Source organism: Tachypleus tridentatus, chromosome 2, assembly GCF_004210375.1.
Source record: "Tachypleus tridentatus isolate NWPU-2018 chromosome 2, ASM421037v1, whole genome shotgun sequence".
Lineage (NCBI taxonomy): Eukaryota > Metazoa > Arthropoda > Merostomata > Xiphosura > Limulidae > Tachypleus > Tachypleus tridentatus.
The window spans coordinates 106,909,898-106,929,816 of NC_134826.1; the positions used below are offsets into that span (position 1 = coordinate 106,909,898).

Genomic DNA, 19,919 nt, shown 5'->3' on the forward strand with positions numbered 1-19,919 from the left:
TACCTAGGTATACAGTATGCATTGTTTTAAACGAAATTATAAGAAATTAAATGCGAAAAGCAAATGGTGTCGAAAATGCTCGATTTTGTCCAATTGACATTCCATTTAATGAGCTGAAAATGAAAGCAAAAATTAAAGACATATGAAAATCAAACACACCATCTATTAGATCAAAAAATTATCTACCAAATGACATGAAATATTTTGCGAAAGCGTTTCATTTATGAATATATTTTTTAACTTGAAAAAAACGCTCACGAATTATTCCTCAACCCAATACAAACAACAAATATGTATCTGTATAAGTATGTGCTACTTATGGTTTGATATGAACAGGCAGCATGCAGTTGAAGCGATACAAAACCGGGACAAAGAAAGAGCATTAAAAAAAAAAACAAGATTAGTGATAAAAGACGACATGTATAGGAGAAAACACCAAAGGGCTCCAGTTGATGACACGGTACATCTACTGTGGTAGCTTAGCTGTGAACAGATGTGTGAGAATAGTCATGGTAACGGTGATAAATCATACTAGTATAGGGTAGAAGACTGATAGACGATGGGTTACTGTTAGTTCTGACTACAGAGGGTGCAAGAATGACTTCTGGTAGGAAACACAGAAACTGTACATACACAACTCTAATTTGGTGCTAAACATAAATACGATTTATCACTTATAAATCATTTGCTATGGTACAAAAAAGGAAAGAGAAAAGAAAGTCGGAAACTTTGGTATCTGGAAGAGTACTCTATTAATTAAAATCTGAAATGAGTTATACGTTTAAATAGTTATAAAATGAATCCTTAGTGAGAAGCAGGATAAGTAAAACAATAAAACATATTTTTATTTAATACATTAACCTATACAACAGAGTGGAAGCGCATAACTAAAAACCATTTTTCTTTTACACTTTGTCAATAAATGAAAACACATGTTGATGCAGCAAGGACAAATCTTTTTGTAAACAATCCTAGCAAGGAAATACGTCCAAAGTTTAAAAATTAAAAAAATCTAAAACAATTATCTTTTTATATGTATGCAAATAATCCTTAAAATGTTTATCTTAACATGTACATTGTGGATGAAGCGTGTGTTAGCCAGAGAAGAATTAGATCTGGTGAAAAGAGGCTAGGGAACCCTTCAAAATAATAAATATAATAATTACGTGGAATGTAAAAATAGTTCTGTTTCTGGAACACAGTCATATGTGGCGTGGCACCTACAATAAATACTTTATAACCTTCACTGTTCCATAAAGTCTGATCTATGCGCTTGATAAAGTTATTTTTACAGAAGGCGGGAGGATGTGTGCGTTGTATTATATGAAGTCATACCTTTGCATGAGTGAGGATATCCAGTCTATGCTCAATGAAGCCGTTCTCTCATGTCCATAAAGAAAGATTTACAAGGGAGGAAGATTTGGGTTAGATATGTTAATTAGAGCAAAATGTACATCAAATATTGCTGTAGAATCTTGTGTTGTTTTACCCAAATATTCAGAACATCTAGTTGTTGGTTTCATATTAAAATAAAGTAAGATTCACACGAGGTAAAGCGTTTACATTTGTTTTAAATACAGTTAGGTTCACATGGGTTATGGTTTTACGCTATACTATATAGATGAACCATATTCTTTATTTTAAGTGACAGAAATAAATATCCAACTGATCAGATCTCACTTAAGTTTTACTCCAAAGTTATCTTTTATGATGAAAACGTCAAATTAGTTTAGTTTCGGCAATTACTCAACATTACATTATCGATATATATATTCTAATCATTACAAAGTCCCATTTACAAAGCTTAAAGTATTTATGTTGTCGTCGTTTTTAACGATACTGTATCGATAACAAATAACTGTTAAACAATATTGGTATTTTTTAGCTCAATAAACGAACACGCGTGTATTATAAATAAGAAGAAAGACTTGTTTATATATTAAAATAAACTGTTGCGATTAAATCCGTCCCTACCCATTTCTTCCTAAGAAGTTTCCTAAAGCAGGACACGATATTAAAAGTAGACCAAATTTAAAAAAAAAAATTGAAAAATCAGTAAAGAATATTCTTCCTTTAAATTTGACCGATATCCATGAAGTACTTCACCGATTTGGATGTACTGGCACAATCGCATGCTCTTCAAAGTCTTCGGTTCAGTAGTTTCTGCCACTTATATTAACAAACCATATCAAGCATTATATTTTAAGCGATATACTAAATAGCGTCGTAAACTTTGAGGTGGGTGGACATTAAAGAACTGTATCACCAGAGGTAAAACGTTTGCGGTGAGACCTCGTGTATGGGTTATGCAATGAAAACACGCTTGTTTAAAGATAATTCCTGTTCTCTGAACCGTAACTTATAATTCTGAGAAACCAAAGGAGAATATGTTATAATACGCTGCTGGCCAAAATCTTTAGGCCAATGAATATAAAGAAAAAATATGCGTTTTGCGTTGTTAGACTCAACCACTTATTTAAGTAGAGCTTCGAAAGATGAAAATAAGAAAAGGGAAAATAATTTTTTTTACCATTTAATAGGGAAAATGTGAACACTATGAAATTAGCCTAAATACTAGCTGGTCAAAAGTTTAAGACCATACCAAAAAGAAGTCCTAAATAGGGTAGGAAATCCCCAACAAGAGGTCTCACTACAGAGTTGCACGGCCGTCATTGCGAATAACTGCAAACATGCGCTTTGGGGTGGTCGATATAAGCGTTTGCAGAAGGCTGGCTGGACTGTTATTTCAAGTGGTGAAGATGGCTTCACGAAAATCATGCACTGTTTGGAATTGACGTCCATTTCTATAGACTTCCCTTGCCATCCCCCTCAAACATTTTCAATGGGATTCAGTTCGGGCGAACACGCTGGATAATCCAAAAAAATAAAGTTATTCGCCATGAGAAAGTCCTTCGTTCTGCAGGCATTGTGGATTGTAGCGTTGTTTTGCTGAAAGATCCAGTCATTTCCACAGAAGAGAAGTCAATAAAGATGCTCTCTCCAACATACTAATATAGCCAGCTGCTGTTTGACGCCCCTGTATAACCTGAATCTCCACTGTTCCATGGAAGGAGAAAGCACCCCAGGTCATAATGGAACCTCCTCCACTGTGTCGCGCAGAAAATGTCTCCGGTGGGATATCCTTATCGTTCCAGTAACGTTGGAAGCCATCTGGATCATCCAGGTTAAATGTTTTCTCATTAGAGTACAAATCCTTCGTCCACTTTCTACGTCCCATTGTTCTTTAGCGGCATTCTGCGTTCGTAAGAGCCTTAATCTGGTTCGACGATCGGCTGGTGACTTGCCGGACAACCCATCGAATACTTCTGCTCAACACCGGCGAAATTTTCTTGGCCGACTACTTAAAATTCTCGTTTCGTATCCCTCGGGGCCTTTTAAGAAATTTCAACAGCAGTTTTACTACGCCAGCGATGGCACGTTGAAAGAGACCTTGCTTTTGCAGCTCGACAATTCTGTCACGTTCAAACTTTGTCAACTTTTTAGCCTTTGCCATGTTTTTATCCAATATAACACAGGAGATGTCAGTGGGAGATGTTGACAACGCTAATGCTTGAACACAAATGACTAAATTTCGTTACGTGTTTACAGATTAACGCTTCGTTTCAGTATGGTCTTAAACTTTTGACCAGCTAGTATTTAGGCTAATTTCATAGTGTTCACATTTTTCCTATTAAATGCAACAAAAGTTTTTTATTTTTATTTTCCCTTTTCTTATTTTCATCTTTCGAAGCTCTACTCAAGTAAGTGGTTGAGTCTAACAACGCAAAATGCATATTTTTCTTATTGTTCACTGGCCTTAAGATTTTGGCCAGCAGTGTATGTCAACCACAGTACATCTGCCACATATAGTGTCTAGGAGGCCTTTCGTGAAATATAAGGTTCACCAGGCCGTCTGGAATCCGAAAGACATAGAATTGGTCTCGTTGCAGTATGACAAACTGGTATTGAATTTAAACTGTGATATTCTGTCATCGAACTTATCTAATACACACATCATAATGATGCTGTAGTGACTGAAGCCTAGCCAAACAGTGCAGCAGTTGTTATAAAACTCAAACCAAATACGTTGCAGTTTAACACAGCCACATATTTAAATACGCACAACAATGTGGGCATAACTCACATTCAACACACACTATGCTCTTAGTACTTCTCGTTAAAACTTATCAGATTATGCTTTATGTTGTAACTGACTACCAATATTAATATAATATTATATAGTCTTCACTGAATAAAAACTCACGCACTGATCGCCCTCGAGTAGCTTTGTGCGAAATTCAAAACGAACAAAAACTCACGATTACACATAAAAAGAATAACAACAATTAATGAAAAATAATTTCTTTAACTTGTTATCTTCTGTATACTGCATGATAATATCAAAACCCTACCACATTTTTTAATATATCCTCAAAATATGTAAGTATTGTTCCTTAAGAAACCAAGGTAAAAACAAAGTTTTTAAAACATATGTTTCATGTGTTGTGAATGACAGCATCAAGTCCTGGATGGGTCAGGGATAAAATTACGAATTTAAACCCTTAAAGTCGGAGTTGATTTCTCCAAAATGGACAAAGTGCAGATAACCCATTGTGTAGCTTTGCACTAAGAAGACAGTGACGACGAAGTATGAAGCTATGCTATTTATTATTTTTCTTTTATAAATTGTATATAGTATTTATTGGAATAAGATGATCTTCATTAATAGTACAATAATTTAAAAAAAAAAAAAAGAACAAGGAAAGAGATGTCATTATTAATGCTATTTTCCATAAAGCTGTAGGAGATGCAAAGTGAGAATTTCAAATGATTTGTAATAATTGGGCTGTATTAAACGAAGAACCTTGCTCGAACAATATTTATGTGACTGCAAAAAATACGTTGAAAGACTAAATCTAATCAGCTTGTGAAAGTGATAAGACAGAGCAGAAAGGGCCCTGCTTCTCTGGTGGATGCACTATTAATCGTTCAATAACGAATTAAAATAAGTTTTTAATTCACATTTTGCCTTTTTTTTAAAAAAAGTGTGGAAAACTGCAAAACATCGTTACGCCTTTTTAACCTTGTTCTTGTACGTACCTTTCGTTTATGTAAAATTTGGTGGCATACGGTAACAACTGACCTGGCGTCACTATTACTATTCAAGGCCACATGATTCGAATCTTATATTTCACACTGTCACCTCAACTGTGTTTTCCAATATGTAAAAAGTGAGTTTTAAGAAAATACGATCGTACAGTTATATCAAAATATTTGAATTAAATAAGATTTTATATCTGATGTTTCAACAAAAGGAAAATAACAATAAATTTAGTTGGACGACACGTTTAACGCTATGGATTTGATATACACAAATTTAGCTTCACTTGGCATATTTTAAGCGAAAATGAAACAAAAACATCTCCGAAACTTATATTTTCATTACAATTAGTTATTGAACCGATATATTTACCTTAAATACAGGTAAACAGTTTATATTTCCTACTTTTTGGCGGAAGTTTGGCAAGTTTCCAAGAGCAGCTGGCGCCATGCATCATGAGATCTATTTGTCTGTGAACGCGTACCAGAGGAAAAACTGTTTATTTATGAGGTTAAAAGAAAGTTTAAACAAACACAAACTAGAATAGACATCAACTAGGAGAAACTGAGAGGTGTAAAATGGAAAACTAAATCTTTATGCTCTCATAATGTATTTCTTCTTCTTTTCGCTTATTGAAGACTGCAGCGTTAATTTTTAGCAGTAATATATGAGATCCTGCATAATTACCAGGATAACAATAAAATAAAAGAACCTGAAATGTATTTAAACCGTAAAATTAAAAAGACTAAAAGGAGCATAACAGAATAAATGGCCGAAGATTCGACAGGAGAATGGAAAACGGAAAATAAAAGATATTTTCCATATTAATCAAACAAATTCAGAAAACTTATATATATAAGTTACAACTAAAAGAGGCTTTATTTTTTCTGAACGTATAACCTTATAAACAGAGGCAAATTATTCGTTTTGTCTAGCTAAATTATTCCATGACAATGTATATGTGCTTGTTTGCATGAAAAACGCACTGTAATTAAACATATCATATTAGTAACTACTTATGGTCAGGTGGGTTAAGGCGTGTGACTCGTAATCTGAGGATCGCGGGTTCGCATCCCCGTCGCCCCAACATACTCGCCCTTTCAGCCGTGGGGGCGTTATATTCGTTGGTAAAAGAGTAGCCCAAGACTTGGCGGTGGGTGGTGATGACTAGCTGCCTTTCCTCTAGTCTTACACTGCAAAATTAGGGTCGGCTAGCGCAGATAGCCCTCGAGTAGCTTTGCGCGAAATTAAAAAAATAGTAACTACTTTTGCAGCATCTAGAAACCCCTGGTGGCTCAACGGCAAGTCTAAAGGTATATAAAACTAAACATTGAGATCCACGATAGGAAAAGCACAGATAGCCCATTGTATAGCTTTGCGCTTATCAACAAAACACAGTTCGTGGAAATTAATGACAATAATTAACGAATCCAGGAAATGGAAAGAGACAGAAAAGATTCTAAAAACTTATTCAGTTATCATCATATACCTATATTACCCAGAGACACGTTGCATAAAGTGACAAATTACACTTTCAGGTCTGTTAAGACCAAATACATCATTTACCTGGTTCTATTCTTTAATGAAATGAGTATACATTTCGAAAGTATAAAAAGTAGTAAAACTATTCGAAACACTTGGATCGTGTTACATATAATAAATTATCCCGTCTAAGTCCTCAGTTTATAATGTTAGGTATTATAATTTATTTCTGATTTATTATGTTACGTGCGCTACGTATTACAATTTCTTTATTCTTATTACAATAGTATCAGTGAATAATTCACTTACGTTACCCCGTGGGCTACCATAGTTGTATCTCGAACTTTAAATAATTGTCTCCTTTCGTCAAAGTCCACACAGATGGGTTCAATTACTTTAGAACAACCTTTGACAAGCCAAATTATTCTCCTTATCTCTGTTAAATTGTGAAACTCACATTAAAATGTCATCCATTAAGGCTAATCACTCACGCTCTAGTTAACTTCTGTGCTTTTACTTATTTTTTCTCTACTTCACTTTACATCCCAGTGGCACCAAAGATGCTCGTTCTTTCAGCCGAGGGGGCGTTATAATGTGACGGTCAACCCCACTATTCGTTGATAAAAGAGTAGCCCAAGAGTTGGCGGTATGTGGTGATGACTAGCTGCCTTCCCTCTAGTCTTACATTGCTAAATTAGGAACAGCTAGTGCAGGTAACTCTCGAGTAGCTTTGTGCGAATTTCAAAACAAATCAAACCAAACTTAATTTTACCGAACTTTCTTAACTTGTCGCCCTTGCTTGTGTGCTTATATTTATATGTTCATCACTGAGGCCTCGAACTTCCTGTAAAGTATACGAACAGCGCTGATTTAATAATACTAAGTTAAGATAACGAGAAAAATATTGAAGTTTCGAATAATGTATGTCAACAATATTAGTAAAGCCTCAACAACTATGTAACTGCAAACATAACGTACAAGTTATGTAACCAAACAAGTCATTACTATAGCACTTAAAATGATTAACTTTTAACTGTCTTGTTATGAAAAATTAGACAGTAGTTAAATATTTACTCACAAATTAAATCAAATAATAATGCCTACACTAAACAGTCTTGTGTATTCAAGACAGTGTTAAACTTGATTATGTTTATAGCTAGGTCTCTGTATTTTATAGCGTTAACAGTAAAATCTAATTGTGCGAAATCCATTTCTGACTCTTACAATTATACTGTGCTCAGCTGGACTTTTCCCCACCAGTTTAGATTTTCTCCTTTTCTGACTCTTACAATTATACTGTGCTCAGCTGGACTTTTCCCCACCAGTTTAGATTTTCTTATTTGGTATAAACATTTAGCAAATATTTCATGTTAGCCTATAAACTTTTTTATGTATGTATTTTACGCTTTTTATTATTATTTTTCTTAAAACTTAAATATTATTATTCAAAAAAAACTCGTTGTGGTCGTAATAATATACTTTACCTGTATGGTATTAAGTAACATATGTTAAATTACTTGATATTTACCTTAGAGTCATTGGTTCTGACTATATTTTGGTTCTTTTACTAACTTGTGTAAATTAAGATAATCAAATAACAGGTGGCAAGTTCTATGATATTTCCTACATAGTAATTTTGTGTCTTATACTCTTTCACTTTTGACTTGTATGACATAACATGTTCAAATATCATAAGACAAGCCATTTAATGTTTAATCTTACAGTTATTTTGTACAATGACACGTTCTTTAGCAATTGAACAGGGAGACAGCTCTGACTATTGCTGCGCTTGTAAAGGTCAGGTTTGGTCTAGTTTGTTTGGAATTTCTAATATTACAAACTGTTCTTTGTGGCACTTCATTTTAATTACCTATATATTGCATTAACTGTAATATATACTGAATTTATCTTTAGCTCTTGATCTTTTTAGGTAGCTATCTTTGATCAGATATCACCCATAATCAAAAGTTCTGTCAATATATATATACATATATATAGATACAACAAATTCCACCGATCAATCTGTAAGAAGATCGTGCAAAATATATTGCAATATTTATTAATACAGACGTTTCAAACATGACTTCAGCTGTTTTTAGTTGTTTAGTAACTGTGACATCTTGATGATTTGAGGGACTTTGTGGTTTCCCTGCGCATGGTACAAAAACAGGAGGGAAGCTGTTTGGGCTCTGGTCCAATATTTTTGTGCAATCTACGTGTTTATACCCGGGAGACCGACTGTTCTTACCAGCGCGAAGTCTTCTGAAAGAACCGATATCTTTTGTCCTGCTGCGATACTTCACAGCCGTGAATTACTTGCCCCCAATAGTGAATTGGGTTTTCGAATTTCTTTATATAAATTTAAAATATTGGGATCTCTTATATAAAAAAAAAAACAAAACTTCGTGAAAAGTAGTAACGGGTATGAGTATGATACAAAATATAATAAACATGCAGATAAGTTTATTTCCAGTCCTTGATCGACATAATTCTCTATAAATGTCCTCGTTCTAACCCTTTCACGGTAGGCTCATGCAATGTGAAGAAATCGTTTGTTTGTTTTGAATCAAGCACAAAGCTACACAATGAGCTATCTGTGCTCTGCCATCCACGGGTATCGAAACCCGGTTTTTAGTGAGAAATTCCGAAGACATACCACTGTGCCACTTGGGGGCTGAAGATTGTTTTGTTTGTTTTGAATTTCGCGCAAAGCTACACGAGGGCTATCTGCGCTAGCCGTTCCTAATTTAGTGGTGTAAGACTAGAGGGAAGGCAGCTAGTCATCACCACCCACCGCCAACTCTTGGGCTACTCTTTTACCAACGAATAGTGGGATGAACCGTCACATTACAACGCCCCACGGCTGAAAAGGCGAGCATGTTTTTTGGTGCGAGCGGGATTCGAACCCGTGACCCTCGAATTACGAGTCGAACGCCTTAACACGCTTGGCCATGCCGGGCCTAGGGAGCTGAAGAAATCGACGCCAAATTTCTCTTTACAACAAGTGCGATAATTCAGATTTCTTAGTGTATCCATTCAAAAACTGGTAACATTTTATTAAATATCATAAGTATCTTGTAAACAAAGAATGATGTCATTATAATTGTTTTAACCAAAAATGTGTTATTTTTCTATTGCACTTACTTACATTTAAATTATTAACTAAGAGTGCAAAGTAATTTTCATTTTAAACATAAAAATATTTTCCTATCTTTATAGTTTTCATATTTAAATTGCGTAATTTGTAAAACCTCCTAAATGGCTATCTTTTTTTTTTTCATTTACTTTACCATATCACTAACCCTAGCTATTATCATTAATATGCAACGAAATAATTAAAATTTTAAAAAAATGAAAATATATACCTTTTAATCTTTTGTAGAATATATTTAAAGACTATTTGTTAAATTCGTAATTTCAGATCTTTTTCCTTTTCAGACAGAGTTAACTTTTAATGTTTTATTTTTCTTTCTTGTCCTTTATCACTTACACAGACCTGCGAATTTAAACTTTATAAATGTTGTTTTGGTTTTAATAACAGATTTTCCATAATTTAGCTAAGGAGACTTTAAAAATAATATTATTTTTCTACCGCGTAAGGATTTTTTTTACAAATAGGGAATACAAAAAACTCTTACTTAGAGGCCCGGCATGGCCAAGCGTGTTAAGGCGTGCGACTCGTAATTTGAGGGTCGCTGGTTCGTATCACCGTCGCGCCAAACATGCTCGCCCTCCCAGCCGTGGAGGTTTTATAATGTTACGGTTAATCCCACTATTCGTTGGTAAAAAGAGTAGCCCAATAGTTGGCGGTGGGTGATGATGACTAGCTGCCTTCCCTCTAGTCTTACACTACTAAATTAGGGACGGCTAGCACAGATAACACTCTAGTAGCTTTTTGCGAAATTCAAAACACAAACAAACTTTTACTTAGCGTTAAGTGTACCAATTAATTACGTACATTTAGTCCAACTCGTGAATCTCTGTACGTATGATTGAAATATCTTGAGTGTGATAGATTTAGGTATTCAGTGACCACTATAAGAAGGGATAGTAATATAACTGTATGCTTGGTGATGTCTGCCAGGATTATGAGGCTTTTTAACACGCACACAAAATTAATTGTTACTTAAGCCTGCAATGGATTTATTGTTATATATTTATTCTAATATCGACATTTGTTTCAGTTAATATATAGTTAAAAATGCATGTAACTTATGTTGTTAAATGTATGTTGCGAATGTCGCCCATTCTCTAAATTTGTAGAAGATACTCGAGTGGAAGAATCAATAACATATGTTTTACGAAAGCCTCAGCGTATCTTCAAATATTGTTGCCAACTTAGCTTTCAAGAACCTCACACTAAAAATTTATAAATCGACGCGCCAAGAAACAGTATATTGTTGTTGGTTTTCTACTATAAACCTCGGAAACTATAACGGTGATTAACGCTTATCAATCGGAAAACTACATATATTTGACCAAGAACATTTATATATTTCAAACATTACAACTCACCTAACTTCAGTGAATTAACTCCGGAGTTTAATATTTCTACGAGGACATTAGATGTTTTCGACCGAAAAAACTCACATGTGGAGAAGTTAGCTAGCTTCCCGTGAAATGTTGTGCGCCTGTGTATCAATATAGAATTAATTCGCTCATCGCGAAACCTCAATAGAATATTCAGTTCCACACCAGATAGAAGACTTTGCATTGTTTGTAAGTTTGTAAAACGTTTGTATATAACTATTTGTCATAACCGTTATTATAAATTGTATTATTGTTTGTATAATAAAATATATTTGTGTTAGAAAAGAAAATTGCAAATACTATAAATTTGGAATATATTGACATTCAATTAACCTCTAAATTCAAATTAAAAGTTTCCATTGGAAGTTATTTAGGTGTTAACAAAACATATAACTAAATTATGATACATTTCTTTAGGCCAAAAATTAGGTAAGATGTTTCTCAGTTTTGTAAAACGTGTCATACCTGTCAATTAGTTGGAAAACCTAACCAAAAAGTTCCTGTTGCCCCTTCAAAATCTACTCCAGCTTATGAAAAACCCTTCAGTCATGTTATTATTGACTGTGTTGGGCTTTTACAAAAATTCGATCAGGGAACCAGTATTTGTTAACTATCATGTGCACATCTGCTCGATTCCCTGAAACTATCCCCTTAAGAAACATTTGAGCTGAAAATTTTCTAAGCTTTTGATTAATTTATTTACTTTTTTTAGCTTTCCATAAAGAAATTCAGTTTGATCAGGGATCAAATTTTATGTCTGGGTTGTTTACTAGCTCGGTGCTAAACAGATTAATTCTAGTTTTTTTCCATCCCGAGTCGCAAGTTGCACTTGAGAGATTTCATTTTGCCTTAAATATATGATGTGAACTCACTGCTTCGATAATGAGAAGGACTGGGATGAAGACGTTAATTTATTATTATTTGCTGTTCGAGAGTCAGTTCAGAAATCGATAGGGTTCGAGTTGGTGTTTGACCATTCAGTGCGTGGTCTTTTGAAGTTGTTGAAAGAACAATGGTCGGAAGATGACTCGAAAGAAATCTGCTTACTGGATTACGTTTTCATGTTTCGTTCCATACTGCTAGGTCCTTGTGGATTAGCTAAAATAAAAAACATTTATTACTGCAAGGCTAAAATGCGTAAGTTCCGTCCTGGTGAAGTGGTCTTAGTAGTGTTATCCTCCATCGGACATTCACTTAATGCTAGGTACCATGGTCCCTACAGATTGTTCGGAAAGTCAATGCTACAGACTATTCTCGAAGAACTACCCACCTGTGTCATATCACTATGTTGAATCCTTATCACATCCTAAATGCATCTGAAAACATTTTAGTCATTGAGTGTTCTTCTGATACTGAAGACAGTCAGTTTGATTCATACACCCTTATCGTGAACCGTCGATAAAATATTCAGTTCCAGACCAGATAGCAGACTTAGTATTGTTTGTAAGTAAGTAAAACTTTTGTACATAAACCATTATTTGTGATAACTGTTAGTAATAACCGTTATTGTATTGTATTATAAAGAAAATTGTGTGTATTAATCTTCTTGGCAAATGTAATGAATTCGAACTCGCCCCTATTGCGAGCAAAACGCCCTTACCATCTGGACATGCCGGGCCACAAACGGGTTAAGAAACACAATGACATATCAAAATAAGATTGTGAGTTTACTGGAATACGCGTTAGTATTTTATAAACTGAAAAACATTATGTGAATAAATTGTATCGATCTAAAGTATATTTTTGGGAGGTATCTATAATGTTAGAAAAACACGAAGGTTCAAGAAGTCATCATAGATATGAAATAAAAACCCTATAACCCGAGGAATTTCAAAAGGTGGACCTTTCTCCCTCAGTTTGCTCCTGATGAATAAAGGTCCACCTTTCGAAAGCACTCAGGTGAAAGGGTTTTTATTTAATTTCTATTGGGACACATCTTCATTTTCCATTGTTCGAATTGTCATCAGTTCGATGCTTGTAGCTTTGATAATTTTATGCCACAACTTTTATCTGTAGTTGAGGTTTCAGTAGAGTATCCTGAGATGTGATAATGTTCATTACGGAAGCTGCTCACACTGATAGCGAAACACAAACAGATTTTTCACATGAGACGCCAACCATGAATCGTAGGATTCGTCTTATGAGTACGCTAACACGTGGCTATGCTCCGTCTCTGCAAATACTTTTTGGATACTATCGAATACCAATAGCGTTACAACTAGAACTATAAACCCTTGCACTCTATAAAGGATTATTATATGTTGAAGTTTAATGAGACGCTTAAAATATTATTTGGATTGTTAAGACGGACGAATTAAAGTTTAGCATGTTACTCGAATTTGGTATTTTATGTTTATTGCAAGGTCCCACATTTAGAACTAAACTATACATTGTTGAGGAAGTCCATGTAGGGCCTGGCATGACCAGGTGATTAGATTAGGGCGCTCAAGTCGTAATCTGAGGGTCGCGGGTTCGAATCCCCATCGAACCAAACATGCTCGCCCTTTCGGCCGTGGGGGCATTATAAAATGACTGTTAATCTCACTATTCGTTGGTAAAAGGGTAGCCTCAAAGTTGTCGGTGGATGGTGATGATTATGCTAGCTACCTTCCCTCTGGTTTTACACTGCCAAATTAGGGAGGGGCTAGTGTAGATAATTCTTGTGTAGCTTTCTACGAAATTACAAATAAAAATGTCCATATGTTTCTCACGTTGTTACAGCTTAAAAAAGCGGTACAATCAGGCTATAGGCTAATATAAGTATGATATAACATGGCAATAAGACTGATGATAATTTTGATCTCATTCCTGTTTTGTTTTTAACAGTCTTGTTGCAGGGCAACTAATGGATCATGATTCGTCAGTTTAGGCAATATAAACCAAAATTGTAGATGCTACTTTCTACTACCAGGTGGTTATGGCGCTCGACTCGTAATCTCAGGGTCGCAGGTTCCAATCCCAGTCGCACCAAACATGCTCGCCCTTTCAGCCGTGGAGGCGTTACAAAGTTACGGTCAAACCCACTTTTCGTTGGTAAAAGAGTAGCCCAAGAGTTGGTGGTGGGTGGTGATGACTAGCTGCTTTCCCTCTAGTCTTATACCACTTTAGGAACGGCTAACGCAGATAGCCCTCGTGTAGCTTTGCGCGAAATTCAAAACAAACAAACTTTCTACTATTTACCTTTACTAAACGCAGAATAGGTGCTTAACATCAAAAGTGAATTATCTAATAGTACTTGGGTTATTTTTTTAATAGATTTATACCAAATAGAAAAAAGCAAATTGTCTCAGAAAAAATATATATTTTAAATCCTCTGGGGTTTACTGGGTTTTGTATTGTGGTCAACTAGGAAAGGATAAACTAATAACTTTTCATGCGCCAAAAGAATAAAATATTAATAGGGATATAAACATTTGAATTAAGTGTGACTTACTTGTTTGTTTGTTGAATTTCGCCTAAAGCTACTCGAAGGGTCTCTGTGCTAGCCGTCCCTAATTTAGAAGTCATTGACTAGATGGAATACAGCTAGTCAACAGTACCAACCACCAATTCTCGGGCTGCTCTTTACGAATGAATAGTAAGATTGACCGTCACATTACAATGCAAAAATACTGTAATGCGAGCATAATCAATGATGGGATTCGAACTTGCGATCCACAGATTTACTATTTGTGTACATGACACATAAGAAGAATACTTGCAGCATATTAAAATAGGAATAACCACTAAACCAGCTAAAATTATAAAAGCATGTTTGATGTTCCCTTACTTTAACCTTAATACTGAAGTATTGTAAAATTTATCTGTTGAATAGGTTTCCTTCATCTACAAATATAACTTTACATCATGCATTGCAAAACTAATATTCACTCTAAACAACTTGATGTGTTATGGTACACCCACACCCAAGTGTCTTTGTATCTTTTTTATAAATAGTTTCAGTAGTCATATAAAATGGTGTTTGTAGTTGTTCAGTTAGAAAGGTTTGAAACCGAGATGAAGAAGTAGCTAGAAAACAGCCTGTCATCTACCTCAAGCCGACAGCGCAGGAACAAGCACAAATTGTCCTTCAGTTTCTTATTCTTTAATGACTAGCATACTTTAAAAAATCAACAAGAGGACACTTCTGTTGGAAGCAGTGTAGGTTGTAGGTAGAGTGCTTTTCGGAATATGGAGCTTTCAAAGTTAAATGAACAACGTTAAATTGTCAACCAGAAATTGCAGTTTTGATACTAACTGTAAAATTGGGGTGGAAGTAAATGAAACAAGAAACATTACAAAATTAAACCTGATAATAAAAGCGATCCAATAATGAGTGTGACATTTTAGGTTGTTATAATTCTATTTTACTTCTCCATTCCTCAATTTTACTAACATAGAGAAGATCATCTTTTATTTGAAATGAAAAAGCAGGAATGTATGGAAGTGACGGGTGTCACACTTATATGGTCCAATAAAATATAATGTTAAACGCAAACCAAATACCACGTGTATACCCATTGGTGATTGAAAACAAGAAATGTGGATGTTTGATATTAATTACGATGAAAAAATATTCGCACTCTGATAATTGAAGAAAACAAAACCTCTTGTTTTTTGCCTATGCGTGAAAAAACATGTCCACAGAAATTTTGTATGGTTTCATTAATGATGCATTTCATAATGTTTACATTGTGCAATACAGACAGTTTGCACTAGCTGTATATGATTGCTTTGGTATGGCCATATTAACTTTATGAAATATGTCAGTGCCTTATAGTTGGTAATTTTGAGGTGACTCCTAGCATTGGCAAAACTACTTAATCTTCCAACCAGAAAATTTAATAAACAAATATTGTGCGCAAAAATAGAAATTTTGGGATACTGAGTGGTGGGTTAGTAAAAGAGTAGTCCAAGTGTTGGCGGTGGGTGCTGATGACTAGCTTGCCTTCCCTCTCGTCTTACAATGCTAGGGACGGCTGACACACATGGCCTTCGTGTAGCTTTGCGCGAAATTCAAAACGAACCAAACCTGAGTAGTGGTCCTGATAACTATCACTTTTTTTCTTCATAACTACTCACTGTAGTATTTATATGTTATTGCATTCTCCTATCAATATAGCTGCATTAAGTTACGATGTAAATAAAAATTAGAGACACACTGTGACATAAACCAAAATCGAACCACAGAGATACTGTCGCATAAATAACAATGTAGCACAGAGTTTTATATATAATATATATAAGGCGTGAATACGTTTTATTACACAACATAGTAACCCAAATTAATTTTGGCATGTGAATAATATTATGACATTTCGTCCACTTCATTATTCGGTACTATACAGCGGAACAAAAGTTATTTATGTATCGTCACATAAACAACAATGTAATACAGAACTACGTGTGAATTTTTACGTGAAGAACAATTCAATACATGTTTTGTCATATAAGTTACATTGTAATTCTGAATTATGTATGTATAGTCACATAAAAATAATGAAATTTAAAATTAAACACACACATTTTCATAAACTACAGTGTAATCTTGGGTTAGGTAAACCACCCTCTAATCCAGGGTTATAATATAGATAGTCGCACCATCAGGTAAGCCACAAAGTAACTTACGGTAATAGATATACAACCATGCAACTCACAATGTACTATAAGGTTACAGGTATATAATCACATAACTACAACACAGTTCAAGACTATTAATACGTAGAAACAGAAAGTATCATGACTACTTTGCAACACATAAACAGTGAGTTAGGGTTCAGACGAATTGAGATACACTAACAGCAAGTTTTATTATAAATGTAACTTAGAAATTGAATAATATAGGATTAGGCAGGCGCCACATGTCCTAAAAAATCAATGCCACAGCGACTCACCTCAAGCAGGTGCCTGTGTGGCAGCCAGACTGTCTACTGCTTCTGGCCAAATTGTCGCCTTCTCATATAGGATACTGGGACACGCCACGCCAAGTCAACATGAACTAGCTGTATCCACGGTCTTTAACTCGCAGACGGCTTCTCATGATTACTTACTGCCTAGATGGCGTCATACATAGCTTGGTTGTTAATTGTTTCTACTATTAGATTTGTAATACAGAGATTATGTAGTCTAGCATATGGAGACGCATGTATATATAATATACAACAATAGTCGTACTAAAAATACTGAATACAACACTCAAGAACAGAAATATTATAAAATAATGCTGGTTCCTAATATTTAGCCTTCATGTAAAAAACAAACAAACAACAACAGATAACCCTGGATATTTTTACATACTCATGATGAAAATAGAAGAAGAGAAAATAAACCTACATCATGCTCTTTAGGTTAAATAAGTATATAAATATCTAAACGTCCTGTTACATAACCACGATCATAATAAATGTACAACAAAAGAAACCATACACCCAATTCTTCCGCTTTGAGGAAACAAAAGTACAACTGCTAACCTCAGATCATGTTATATATAAAAAAAAGAATAAAAGTGCTAGAAAATACACTTATATTTTATATAGTTTATCCAGGATAAATACAAAAGTGCAAGAAATAAACTTCCTTGAAAACAACATTATAGGCAAATTAACATGACCCTGTTCTTTATCCATAACAAGAATAACGTTGCAAGAAAAACACTGAATTTTCAATCGTAAGAAAACGAATAGAAATATTTCAAAATATATCTGAATCTTATTTCTTAACCTTAATAAAAACAACTAATGAACTTGAATATTGTTCTTTGGTTATGATAAGAATGACAAACACATAAACTTTGATCCTGTTTTTTATCCGTGAAAAGCAACATAGTAAATAAAATTGAATTCTGGTGCACATAGAAAAGGAAAACAAATTAAGACAAAATAATCCTATATTAGCTAATATAACGATAAGGAAAGAAAAAGAAGTAAAGGTGGATCCTCGTTTTTAGGCTTAATAAGAGCAAAAGAAAATAAACAATAATAAATGTTGATAAATAATCAACCTACATTTATTCAACTTGAAATTTTATTTGCATGTTTAACTAACTTCTTCCATAGGTCTGTAAAAGGCACATGGGTTTATATAATAGAAGACTAAGACTTAATAGGTTATAGGATAGTTGAACCCGAATATGTTACCGATGTTTGTGTTCCTGACCTCCTCAGAATCTCTATGCGCCATGTTTATATTTCTATGCATTGTCCACCTGAGCGTTCCCACAATTTTGGAACTAGAGGAAGCAAACTTGGCAAGTAGACTCAGGGTAGTCCGGTGGAGTCTTATCTGTACAGTATAGTTCCATATAAGGGGAGGCTAAACACTTTACGAAGGTTATCCAAGAATTACAGGTTTATAAGTTTTGAGCCTCGAAACCCTAATCTGAAATCGGATCTTGCCATGGATACGGACTCCCCCATGAGGTAGCTATAAAGTAATGGGGATAATGAAAGAGCGTAAAGTATATATTGGGGTCACCGTGAATTATGAAAGAGTCTTTGAATGCACACATAGGCGTGGGTAGTTTACTAGTAATAAGAATAAAATCATGACAAATTACACATGGGAAATCGTGTACCGTATTAACAATACAAACAGAAAAATAAAAGATAAACCTTGACTTTTATTCCTTAACTGTGACTAGAACGGTACAAGAAACAATCTTGAATTTTATTATCAAACATAAGAAAGATATATAAAAAATTGTATATAGTCTTCCTGTATTATTTCAGCTTGGTGCTTGATACACATGTTCACAAAACTCCTCCCACAGCTGTGTGGGTAGCAGGACCAAGTTTAGATGGAGAAAAAAAAATCATTGAACAATCTTAAAGTTTGACAGAAAATCATGACGACAAGAGTATTAGAGTAAAATAAACGTCAGTTCTGTCTTTAGCTATAACAACATTAAAAGTACACGATAATAAATAGCCCTATGTCTTCTTTCATAGCTAGAATAAAAGTAGATGTATACAAAAATAAACCTATCATTAGTCATGATATGAACACAAAAACAAATCACTTTATATTTTGTTCCACAGATATGAAGAACAGAAATACTTCAGAACTTTTTTGCACACACGTAATGTTTACTAACTGATCCTCGACATCAGTATACATTCTCAACAATAATTTAAGTATCCCTCGTAAAACATACAAAGTAACAAAAAAGAAAACCTAACAAAAACTAAATTATTGAGAAGATGGAGAATTACAGACCAAGTCGTTGCTTCTACTGCTTACTTACACATTCGTAAAAAAATAAATGCATTGTGTAACGGATCATACCTTTTTTTTCTTAGTTTCTGAATTTATGTTTCTAAAGTTATAAAAATTGTTTATGCTGTTTGCAAGCATGGCTGAGCGTCAACTGATGGTGGATATTGGCAGTAATCTACTCTCTAATAATTCATTATTACTTATTTATTAAAGGAAGATATGAAAATAATGGTACATGAGCATGGTATCTGTTCTTCAACTCAAAGCTTCGGCATTCACTTTCTACTTGCTGGATGGTGCTAATGGACGCTACTTTAGTAGAGAGCTCACAGATGTTGCAGCAATTATATGTCTAAGTGAAGCCCTAAGATAATCAAAGCTATCAGCTAATAGGACTGATAGATGAGCTCTAAACTGATTTAGGCACGTACAGAACTTTTTGGGAAATCCAACAAACAGAGAACTTATAACGGACTGTTTGTTGTCTAGGTAATGATGTATTAAACAATAGAGCCCCCCGCCCCCTCCCAACTTCTGGAAAAAATAAGGAATTTAAAATGATGACGTTTGTTGGGTCTATCCCTTCATTTATAACGTGTTAATGCATTTTGAA

At 34.5% G+C, this 19,919-nt stretch overlaps 1 protein-coding gene across 1 annotated transcript in view; it reads right to left on the minus strand.

Moving 5' to 3' along the window:
- Positions 1 to 17,071, minus strand: part of LOC143244787 (ectonucleotide pyrophosphatase/phosphodiesterase family member 5-like) — a 60,178-nt gene extending 43,107 nt beyond the window's left edge. The window contains exon 1 of the mRNA XM_076490110.1: positions 16,987 to 17,071. The gene's annotated coding sequence lies outside the window, so the exon portion shown is untranslated. The remainder of the gene's footprint in view (positions 1 to 16,986) is intronic.
- Between the last annotated feature and the right edge of the window lie 2,848 nt (positions 17,072 to 19,919).